This window comes from Nothobranchius furzeri, chromosome 4 (assembly GCF_043380555.1).
Source record: "Nothobranchius furzeri strain GRZ-AD chromosome 4, NfurGRZ-RIMD1, whole genome shotgun sequence".
In the NCBI taxonomy this organism is placed as follows: Eukaryota; Metazoa; Chordata; class Actinopteri; order Cyprinodontiformes; family Nothobranchiidae; genus Nothobranchius; species Nothobranchius furzeri.
In genome coordinates, this window is record NC_091744.1 from 21,834,588 (window position 1) to 21,846,522 (window position 11,935).

At 39.3% G+C, this 11,935-nt stretch overlaps 2 long non-coding RNA genes across 2 annotated transcripts; one reads left to right on the forward strand and one right to left on the reverse strand.

Annotated features, from left to right (window-relative positions):
* The first annotated feature begins 9,434 nt into the window (after positions 1–9,434).
* On the forward strand, positions 9,435–10,865 carry LOC129160792 (uncharacterized). Its single transcript, XR_008561273.2, has 4 exons — positions 9,435–9,533; positions 9,895–9,985; positions 10,126–10,306; positions 10,642–10,865. It is a non-coding gene; the product is annotated as an uncharacterized lncRNA (long non-coding RNA).
* A 199-nt stretch (positions 10,866–11,064) lies between these two features.
* LOC129160793 (uncharacterized) lies at positions 11,065–11,700 on the reverse strand. The gene is made up of 2 exons (XR_008561274.2): positions 11,563–11,700; positions 11,065–11,214 (listed from the first exon to the last, which is right to left on the reverse strand). It is a non-coding gene; the product is annotated as an uncharacterized lncRNA (long non-coding RNA).
* Positions 11,701–11,935: the final 235 nt, after the last annotated feature.

Below are 11,935 nucleotides of genomic sequence, written 5' to 3' on the forward strand. Positions count from 1 at the left end.
AAACAAGGTCCAATCAGGCTGAAACGTTACAGGAAGGTACAATCTATTGAGTTGTAAGTCACCTGAACGTTTCATGATGATAGCACATTCCTAAGGCGGTCAAACCATGTCCCAAAGGTCACCGGGCCTGGTGTCACTTTAAAGAAGTAGTCCAGTTACACCTTTGTGGGCATATAACTTTTCTTCTGAATGTCCTAGAGAGGTCAGGTTTGTTTTAGAGTACTCCAATTAACAACCCCTATAACCCCAAAAAGGAATGGAGTCATTAGCACTTATGGCTATTAAATGGCACCCAGAATTATGTCGCACAAAGCACATTTTCACATCATTCTGGGTCCATTTCTCAGAAAAAAGCTTCAATCAGGCTGAAACGCCACAGAAAAGTAGAATCTATTGAGTTGTAAATGATTCCTGTGTTTCATGATGATAGCAAATTCCTAAGGGGGTCAAACCATGTCCCAAAGGTCACCGAGCCTGGTGTCACTTTAAAGAAGTAATCCAGTTACACCTTTGTGGGCTTATAACTTTTCTTCTGAATGTCCTAGAGAGGTCAGGTTTGTTTTAGAGTACTCCAATTAACAGCCCCTATAATCCCAAAAAGGAATGGAGTCATTAGCACTTTTGGTTATTAAATTGCACCCAGAATTATATAGCACAAAGCACAATTTCACATTATTCCGGGTCCATTTCTCAGAAAAAAGCTTCAATCAGGCTGAAACATCACAGAAACGTAGAATCTATTGAGTTGTAAATGATTCCTGTGTTTCATGATGATAGCACATTCCTAAGGAGGTCAAGTTAGGTCATAAAGTTCACCGGATCACTTAATCCTTAAAGGCAGTGTTCTAAACACACCTTTGTGGGCTTATAACTTTTCCTCTGAATGTCCTAGAGAGGTCAGATTTGTTTTAGAGTACTCCAACCGACAGCCCCTATCACCCCAAAAAGGAATGGAGTCATTAGCACTTATGGTTTTTAAATGGCACCCAGAATTATGCTGCACAAAGCACAATTTCAAATCATTCTGGGTCCATTTGTGTGAAAACAAGGTCCAATCAGGCTGAAACGTTACAGGAAGGTAGAATCTATTGAGTTGTAAGTCACCTGAACGTTTCATGATGATAGCACATTGCTAAGGCGGTCAAACCATGTCCCAAAGGTCACCGGGCCTGGTGTCACTTTAAAGAAGTAGTCCAGTTACACCTTTGTGGGCTTATAACTTTTCTTCTGAATGTCCTAGAGAGGTCAGGTTTGTTTTAGAGTACTCCAATTAACAGCCCCTATAACCACAAAAAGGAATGGAGTTATTAGCACTTATGGTTATTAAATGGCACCCAGAATTATGTCGCACAAAGCACAATTTCACATCATTACGGATCCATTTCTCAGAAAAAAGCTTCAATCAGGCTGAAACATCACAGAAACGTAGAATCTATTGAGTTGTAAATGATTCCTGTGTTTCATGATGATAGCACATTCCTAAGGAGGTCAAGTTTGGTCATAAAGTTCACCGGATCACTTATTCCTTAAAGGCAGGGTTCCAAACACACCTTTGGGGGCTTATAACTTGGCTTCTGAATGTCTCAGAGAGGTCAGGTTTGTTTTAGGGTACTCCAATGAACAGCCCCTATTACCCCAAAAAAGAATGGAGTCATTAGCACTTATGGCTTTTAAATGGCACCCAGAATTATGTTGCATGAAGTACAATTTCACATCATTTTGGGTCCATTTGTGTGAAAACAAGGTCCAATCAGGCTGAAACGTTACAGGAAGGTACAATCTATTGAGTTGTAAGTGATCTGAACGTTGCATGATGATAGCACATTCCTAAGGCGGTCAAACCATGTCCCAAATGTCACCAGGCATGGTGTCACTTTAAAGAAGCAGTCCAGTTACACCATTGTGGGGCTTATAACTTTTCTTCTGAATGTCCTAGAGAGACCAGGTTTTCTTTAGAGTACTCCAATTAACAGCCCCTATAACCCCAAAAAGGAATGGAGTGTTTAGCACTTATGGTTATTAAATGGCACCCAGAATTATGTCGCACAAAGCACAATTTCACATCATTCCGGGTCCATTTCTCAGAAAAAAGCTTCAATCAGGCTGAAACGTCACAGAAAAGTAGAATCTATTGAGTTGTAAATGATTCCTGTGTGTCATGATGATAGCACATTCCTAAGGGGGTCAAACCATGTCCCAAAGGTCACCGGGCCTGGTGTCACTTTAAAGAAGTAGTCCAGTTACACATTTGTGGGCTTATAACTTTTCTTCTGAATGTCCTAGAGAGACCAGGTTTGCTTTAGAGTACTCCAATTAACAGCACCTATAGCCCCAAAAAGGAATGGAGTCATTAGCACTTATGGTTATTAAATGGCACCCAGAATTATGTCGCACAAAGCACAATTTCACATCATTCCGGGTCCATTTCTCAGAAAAAAGCTTCAATCAGGCTGAAACGTCACAGAAAAGTAGAATCTATTGAGTTGTAAATGATTCCTGTGTGTCATGATGATAGCACATTCCTAAGGGGGTCAAACCATGTCCCAAAGGTCACCGGGCCTGGTGTCACTTTAAAGAAGTAGTCCAGTTACACATTTGTGGGCTTATAACTTTTCTTCTGAATGTCCTAGAGAGACCAGGTTTGCTTTAGAGTACTCCAATTAACAGCACCTATAGCCCCAAAAAGGAATGGAGTGTTTAGCACTTATGGTTATTAAATTGCACCCAGAATTATGTCGCACAAAGCACAATTTCACATCATTCCGGGTCCATTTCTCAGAAAAAAGCTTCAATCAGGCTGAAACATCACAGAAACGTAGAATCTATTGAGTTGAAAATGATTCCTGTGTTTCATGATGATAGCACATTCCTAAGGAGGTCAAGTTAGGTCATAAAGTTCACCGGATCACTTATTCCTTAAAGGCACAGTCTGCAACATTTAAATGTAGAATAACTTTAAAAATGTTTGATTTTGACCATCTGACCCAATTTTATTAAAAAAAGTAAATAATCTTTGATATTTCAATTTTCTCCTAAGTCCCTCCCCTGCCCTGTAGAGCTCAGCCAATATTTCTGCAAGCCTAATGCGTTGACCAATAGCGCTGCGTTTCCACCAGGGGGCAGCTGTCAATCATCGAGCACGAGCAGATCTCAGCGTGCACAATAGTGTCACGCGCCTCACTCGGCTTACTGCAGAAACTTGGAGCAACAAAACCCCGAATTACCGATTCCTCGACTGCCTTCCACATCTCAAAAAACATTTAAAAAGTTTAAAAGCCCTTCTTCAATAGTGGCTGTAAGACGTTTAAGACAGTCGAGTAGAATTTACATTGGAGATTGTTTTACACACGATGGAAAGATTTTCGTGATCTACACGGCCTGAAAACGGATGAAGAGTTGGCAAAGTATCTTTTAGACAGGTAAGTAATTTATTGTTTTTCGGATAAATTTACTTATAATCTTCCTTTCACTGAAAGAAGTAATAGAGCAAACAAGCTTTGTATGCTTGGTGTCCTATTGGCTAATGTAGCATTAGCTTGAATGCTAAGTCGACATGAATCGATGCTAGTCGAACTATTTATGCTATATTGAAAGAAGTTTGAGTAATGAAAGGGGATTTTAGTTTTTTGTTTATATGGGAGCTAATGATTAGTGTGGCGTTTAACTATAGGCCACATCAGTATATTGTTTTAAGCTCTTGTTTATAACTTCCCCGTTAGCGCGGTTCATTTAGCATCTTGAAAGCTGAATTAGATGTTTACACTTGCCTGAGCTGCGTGTTTTATTAAAACAAGTAATCAGCAGCTCATGTAGCACTTATAGAAGTCTGAGGAGATGATTCAGCAGTTAGAATTAGGTGTGATTGATCAGGAACCTATCCAAAACCTTACGTTTCCATTAGCACTGAAAGACATATTGTGCTAACCTGGGTGGGCCACGTGTACAGATTACCGTCTGAGTTTGTGGTCTTACCTACGTGAAAACTCCATATTAAAATAAAAGGAATGATAATCAGCTCGTGCAAAAATCTGTGAAGGCTGGGGAGACTTGCTTAGCTTGTGATCACAAATTTTTGGGCTTTGTTTTTTACAGTCATCAGTCCAAATATGAAGCATCAACATCTACACCATTGAAGCGCCAACTGTGTATTTCTCCAACAGCAGTGTGAAAATATATGTAACTCTCATATAAGCTCTTTTATTATTCATTGTTATATGATACTTTTTTCATTATGGAATCATGTTATAATATCAAAGGCCTCTCTGTGCTTCTCTCCTGCATGAGCTCTAAACAGCTGCAGGAACTCCAAAAGGGAGTGAAAGTGTTCCTTCCTTCAGTTCCTCAATACAAGAACAACTGTCTTTGTTAGCAAAGGATGTTGCAGGATGTGTCCTGGTCATCTCAAGGTTGCATGTCCTTGGGATGAATTGGTCTTTCATTAACAAGGCTATTAGCTGACGTGCGTCTACAGGTGCAGATGACAGAATTACGTGTGTGTATGGCAAACTGCGTATGTTACATTCCTGTGCTTTTCAATAAAAATCAGCCGTTTCAGCAGAACGGCGAGAGTCTGTCCGAAGCAACTGACGGGAGCAGGTCGCGGGACCTGCTGTATGTTGCAAAGGCTCTCCCCCTCATGAGCGGTGAAAACAGTGACTGGACTTCTGATCATTTGTCTCCACATTCTGCCAACTCAAAAGGTGTTTAACTCCATCTTCTCCGTACCCGTGCTTGGTCTAACAGAAGAAAGACCAACAAATTTGGCGTCACGAACAGGATTTTTTCTTTTTGAAGAAAAAGGAGTTTTTGGAGGACAATTTGACCAACCGACCCAGTGAACGATCTTGGCACAGAACACCGCGGTGGAAAACAAGGTGAGCAGAACCTTATTTCTAAAAACTGCTCATTGGATTTATCCAAAGCCTTTGTGTCCAGAATCATAGTAGCTGTGGTCCTAAAATAATAGTTGGAGAAGAAAGTGGAGACAAGTGCAGAAAAATAAGAGATTTTTTTTGTAATGGTTTAATGGTGAAATAAGATAAGGATTTTACAATGGTTTAATGATAAATGAGATAAGGAAATAGTACAGAAGAAGGGTTGGAGGCCCAGGGTTATTAGAGAAGCCCTAAATTCCATTTTCCAGGTCGTGGCTGACCACACTATTTGCTGACGAGTGAATAGAAATATAACGAGGTTATATAAGAGCTTGGCGAAGAGTCCATAGGTGTGGGAACCCTAAAAGTCCACAGGTCGAGGACCTGGTTTGTGTTGAGGCCCTGGGAGGCTAAAGAGAGCTCCCTAAAGCACAGGTCGAGGACCTGGTTCGGGTTAAGGGCAGGGGAGCCTAAAGAGAGCTCACTAGATTTTAAAGGTCGAGGACCTTTTGTATTAGATGAGAAAAATGTTCTAAGGTAACTGTTTTTGCATAAAATAAGCAATGTTTTAAATATGACAAGCAGCCCAGTTGAAGCCATGAGAAATAAGGTTTTATTGAGAAAGTCAGCAGAAAAGGCGATGAAGGAAAAAGGGGTAGATGTTAACAGTAGAGGTAACTGGAGCAAGATTTGGGAAGTGAAGGCTGCAGAATCGAGAGAAAAAGGCACAGCTGTAGACAAGCTTCACTGTGTGTGTAAGCTGAGTTCAGCCTGTGTGTGTGAGGCGCAGCAAGAGGCTGCTTACGGCTCTGGATTGAAAGTGCAGCACTAGGAGAGTGCAGAATGCAGAGCAGAGTTTTGGGAGCTCCGTGTGTGTGTACAGCGCTGGATGTGTGTGTGAAGGCCTGATGCGGTACCAGAAAATAAATAAATAAGATAAATAAGAGCTTTAAAAAGTTGCAACTCGTAAATGTAAATTACACTGCAGTGCTAAAATTAATGTTTGGAGCTACGCAAAATTCAAATTCTGCAACCCTGTTCTGATCAGTCTTTGAACAGAACACCATAAGTTAATAAATAAAAGGTTTTTAAAGCAACATATGTATATGTATGTGTGTATGTATGTATATGTGTATACATATATATACATATGTAGTGTAGAAGCGTGATAATCATTTGTGTGCGGTGCAGCATGTGAGTGACCCCGATCTGGGGGTTAAGTGGCCTGGAGATAAAAAAGGGAAAAAAAAAGAAGAAAAAAAAACCAATAAGAAATGCAAGTAAGGTTGTATATGACAGCTTTATTTCAGAAATATATGGATATACATATACATAAAGTCAGGTAGCTGCTAAACAGTAAAATCAAAACAGATCTGCAGAAAATAAATATATAAACTATTCCTCAGAGCGCTCTCAAAAAAATTGCAATTGGATTTGCTCTAATGTTACATAAGGCCTGCTTAAAAGCATAGTAAGCATTAAATTCTGAAAATAACCAGTGCAGTGTTAAATAAATTCTGTGCTTAAAATATTATATATATAGAGAGAGAGAGAGAGAATAAATAAGTGACGGACTGACTTACTTTAAAAAAAAAAAAAAGACTGTGACAAACAAAGAATGTCTCTGTGCCTTGTGAATGAGTGGATGCGTGTCTTCTTGCATGAGAAGTAAATGCTGCTTTCGCTGGATCTTCTCCTGAAATGTCTCAGTTTTTAATAGAGGGAGCAGCTGCTTGAGAAACGGTGCGGTCCATGTTTTTGCTAGACGGTTATTTAGTTCAAGAGACTGTGGAAACAATAGAAAAAGAATTTATCGTTAGTGTGATGACAAGTAAATCCTTTAAAATACAAAAGTTGCATGGTTGTGGTTATAAAGGAAGTATTTTGTCTGATTATGGGCCGTGGAGTCAGCTGGACTCCCTCGCTCTCTCTGTTTTTCTGTGTAACATGCAGTTTTAAGCAATTTGTGACTTTAGAAAGGATATTTTTCGGTGTTTTGGACGTACCTTAAGGCTCCTGGTTAGGGTATTCAGGAGATCCTTCCTCTCGGACAGATCTAGTGAGAATGACTGGAGTTTCAGCCTGGGGACCTGACTCCACCCACTTTTACACACAAGAATCCCGTAGTCTAAAACTAGCACAGGGTGCTGCGAAAAGCAGCTCTGAACTTCTCAGGATCATCTTTATGAAAACCATAAAATTAACAAATAATCAGTCAAGAAACAAAATATTTGTTAAATCTTGCTATAAAACAAAATCCAATAATTGTCTTGCCTCAACTTTAAGGACCATTAACGTTAATGGCTGGATTTTGAGACGCTGAATAATGAAAAAAAAACAGATAAACTAAGTATTATTTCCTGTAACCCGGCTAGAAACTGTACCAGGCTGTTTTGAGTTAAAAACTGGTAGTTATTTTCCCAAAATAAAATAGATAAATAAAAAATGAAAGGAGGGATCTTGCATTTGGGATAGATTGTGCCTAATGTTTAAAACCTGTGTAGAACTGATTTGATGATTCAGAACAAATTGTGCATAGGAAGTAGTCTAGATTTACCTTTGGGTCAATAAAGTCGACTAATTATTAGAAACCATCGTTGATTTTGATTTGTAAAAAGAGAAAGTTCTGTCATTTCAACCCAATCAACATATTTAAGGAAAACGTTTGCTGTGCATTGTGGTGGGCATGAACTTTACTGGGTGGGCCTGTCACAACCAGCTGCAAAGAATGTTTGGGTCTGACTTCTATACAAAGAGAACCTGGAAGCCCTCACCAAAAACTGTGACTTATAACATCAAGACGGGGAGCACTACAAGATGGACAAAGAGGCAGAAACTTATTTGCCCTGCTGCTGATGAAACAAAGTACAAAAGGGGGAGCATGTGTGCTAACATGTGAACTTTAATCAATGACGGTGGTCATCCTGGACTTACAAAGAGAGGCTCAAAAGAGACTGTTTCCTATGGTTACACCCAGTAAAAGAGTGCTTGCTGCAGTCAGGTAATGAACAAGGCTTTTTGGCAACAACCAGTTGAATTGATGAAATGTCAGAACTGTGGAAAATTTACTAAACTACTGTAGAACATAGTTAACTGAGAAAGTTAGCCTAAAAAAAAAAGATAATAATAATATCAATAAATAAATAAATAATAGGATTAGTAACCTGGATTTCAGCCCAACTCACCATTGGACGTCAATATAATCTTTATTGTCTTAGGATTCTCAGCTGCAGCGGACATGCAGTAAAGCCTTATTTTCTTTTCAAAACGGAATACATCAGCGTCATCACTTATTTTCATTGGTTAAGGAAACGGTGTCTATTTATAAGTCTAGGAGAACGCTTTAGGCTTCAACAGTTTTCTCCTTCGAGCAAACATGCGCAAATTTCCGGACAGTTTATAGTAACGTTCCATCCCATTCCATTCATTGCATAAAAATAAACATTAAATGATTAATTTGGCATTCAGCTGACTAAATGATTCATGGAACATCTCATCCGAGACAACAGTGTTGTTTCAGCTCCGTTGAGTTTCCCAACAGATCTAGCCAAACCTAGCTGATCCTATATTTTTCTATCAGCTGTAAGTTCTAACGTAGAAAATAATGTTACAAAAATATTGAATAATGGTACCCCTCATTCGATAAAAATTATGTTCACATTTTTATCTTGTGAAATCTTTAACATAATATTTTTAATTGGCCTTTTTGATGACAACTGGCTAAAAAGTCTTTAAGATTATCATCACAGGATGGCATGATAAATAAGTAAATAACATAAATAAATAAATAGATAAAAATAAGAGAGAAAAAGCAAAATTAATTAAATGAAACGTATTAGTAATAAAACGTTAAATTGATCTAAAATCTGTCATTCAGTGCCACTGGAAAAAGGAAGAGGATAGGGGAGTATTTCTTAGCACAAATCACGTTATTGATTTAGCAATGCAGCTTAATTTCAGATGCTTTAAAGAGCAAGTAACGTCTAAATTAACTTTTTTTTGCTGATGAACTGTATAAATGAGTGTCTAATAGTGTTTTAAATGTGTGCATTCTTTATTTTAGCATTTTGGTGCATTTTCTTTAAAAATTAAAAATTCTGTCTAAAAACCACAGTAATGCGCCACCTTCAGCTGAAAACATAGAATTTGAGTCATTTTGAATAAATTTTAGCCAATGGCTAAAGAGTAAAGTACTACGTAAACCAGTAGAGTACTACGTAGCAGCTCCGTGCCAAAGTTATAAAAGCAACGAGCGTCTCGGCCACGCTCTGTGGCGAGTGGGAGTTGGATTTGCAAGCGAGTGTAGGAGGTCAGCGGTAGTTCAGCATTAGCATATAGCATTAGCATATCCTAGTCTTTAGCATATCTTTTAGTGTTATAAATACTTATTTAGTGTTAGCTTGGCTGTTGTATATTATAGTTTAGTTAGTGTTTGGCTGTTAGTGTAATTGGGAAAGTATTTCGGGTTTAGTGTTCCATATCGTCTTAGTATTGGTGAGTAGGTGTAGTGTAGTATGGTTGCGGTGACTCTGTGGGCATTTTACCCGCGATTCTGCACGTCTCCGTTTGAAGAGGGAGGCTGTGCCCACCGTGGCTCTTCCGCGATTTAGATGCAGCCCACCGACTCTGCTCCCCCACCACGGCGGGCTCCAGTCTGAGGTGAGTCAGCTAAATAAACGTTTTAACATCTTCTAAAGACAATTCCCTACCTAAATGCAAAGTCTGAGAGACGTGGTTCACTTCCTTTAGCTAGTCAGTCGGCAATTCTGCAACAGTGACTCTAACTGACGCAGCACTTGTTGACAACATTACAGCGTGAAATCCAGCTTGTGACCCGGTTCTGTGAGGAATTCTGTTCAGGAGGTCGCATTTCAGGCTCTCCACATCATATGTGACTGACTTTTACGTTATAACAACGATCACACACTAGGAATGTTATAAAGCGCCTATATAGGAGATTCTTTTGTATATTATCTGACTATAAACTCCAACAACAATGTGCTTCTATTTTTTTTTCCAGGCTAAATCTACCCAAGACACTGGCTGTCAGACTGATTTAGCTGCATGAATGTACTTGTCCAGGCTGATGTGAAACCTTCCCTGTAGCAAAGGTGAATTATTTTTAATAATCTTCTATGCAAACATTTTATTATCACCTTCTAGTTTTAATTTGTTTTACAGATTATTTTTACACGTGATTTTATGCTCTTTTAAACATTTATAAATGTGCTGCTTCTTTGTTTTTACATAGCCAGCCAGAATGGAGTTCACAGCCGCAGTGTGTCTGGTGACCCACGGGGACCATGATGAAAATTCATCTTCCAGAAGGTCCCAGAGCGTCCAGACCCCCTGAAAAGACCAAGGTGTGAGGTGTCTGCTGTTGATTCCAGCTTCCACCTCAGTGACAGTGCAAGCTCAGTGAACTGTTCAAGGTAAAAAAAAAATTAAAACATTTCAGAATTTTTAAGATATTAACAATTAAATAAGTATGTGATTACATCATGACGGAGGCTACTGATTCTGCCCGTGACACTTGGTGGTGACGTGTAAGCTGATTCTCCTGGAAAATAACTTTTACATTAAATATTTTGTTTTTGCTATCAAAAGTAAATTAACTAATAACCTGCATTATTGCAGGACATTCAGCAAAATATGGACTCTACACCATGAGGCATGCACACATTAATATTCTATAAGAGCACATAAGGTGAGCAACACCACATATTGTACACTGTCCTGAATTTGTTTTCTTTCTGCATCTCATTAGCCTGGCTGATCACCTGATAACTCCTGTCATCTGGTTATGACAGCATGAGGATGTCCTCACACACCTGTAACCTATCAGCTCATCTGGCAGAATAGAGAGAGAAGAGACAACACCACATCTCCTGTTCCTGGAAAGCCTTCAGCCTTCCTTCGATGACTGAGAACCTCCATCAGCTCTGTCTCCTGTCTGCCTACAATTATTATAATAAATATTGTGTTTGACAAGTTTTTTGTGCTGCCAAATATCTCATTTAGATTCCAGTTTTGATATTTTAATGGATATTTATAAATTACATTGAATATCACATTTTTGTTGCATGTTTAACTAGCTATTGTGATTAATTAAACTAGCACCTCACTGTTAAAAGCTCGTTCTAATTTCAAGCATGTTTAAGTATTTATGGACATGAACAAAAACAGGAAATATATAAATTGAGATTTATTTAATTAATATAACAAATAAGGGGGAAAGAGTCATTGAAAGGCACATTCTTCTGGAAGTTCCTGATCCTGAGGACACCAGCAGAGGAGACCAGCTGCAGACACCAGAGACCAGCTGCAGACACCAGAGGACCTAGAACCGAGAGAGCAGCTGTTATTAGTAAATAAATAAAGAAATCAGGGCAGTTTTAGTGGGCTGAACACATTACAGAATAATTTTCTCATGGGGTATTTTCATAACTTTATATGCAGCAGACTGTACCTTGAGCCCAGGGCTACCGGAGAGCTATCCAGCATGTTTCAGTGGATTTTCCTGCTTTAACAGGTTAGATTAGCTGTTAAGCAGCTCAGCTATTTGTTGCTGATTAAAACCAGGTGTGCTGAAGCAGATAAACCTCTAAAACATGCTGAATACTAGCTTTTTGGGGCCGTGGAGACAAACCCTGCAGCTAATCCAATGCTATGGCTAACGGCTACTTACCTTTCAGAGGTGATTCTGTTGGGTCGGTTCTGGGAGTTTCAGGCAACTCACAAGCTCAAAACAATAAGACTCAGGTCCGCTTGTCTCCTCCAAATAGACTTGGTCCCTTTCTTCTCGAGTGTCTGTAAGGAGGGGGAGAAACGTCCTCCACTTCTATCAACTGCTCAGAGTGAAGGGAGCTAGCTTCGACTAGTTAGCCATCGTCTTCGTCACTGCCGCGGCTCCGCCCTCTCGGTCCTCCAGGCAACGCCTACTAATGTTGCATTTTTTAAAATTGATACGTGGGTGGAGAAGGACTCCGAGGCTCAATTGACCCGCTCTTTAAGGATGATACTAACTTGTGTTATAGATGGAGGAGTAGCACAGAAACACA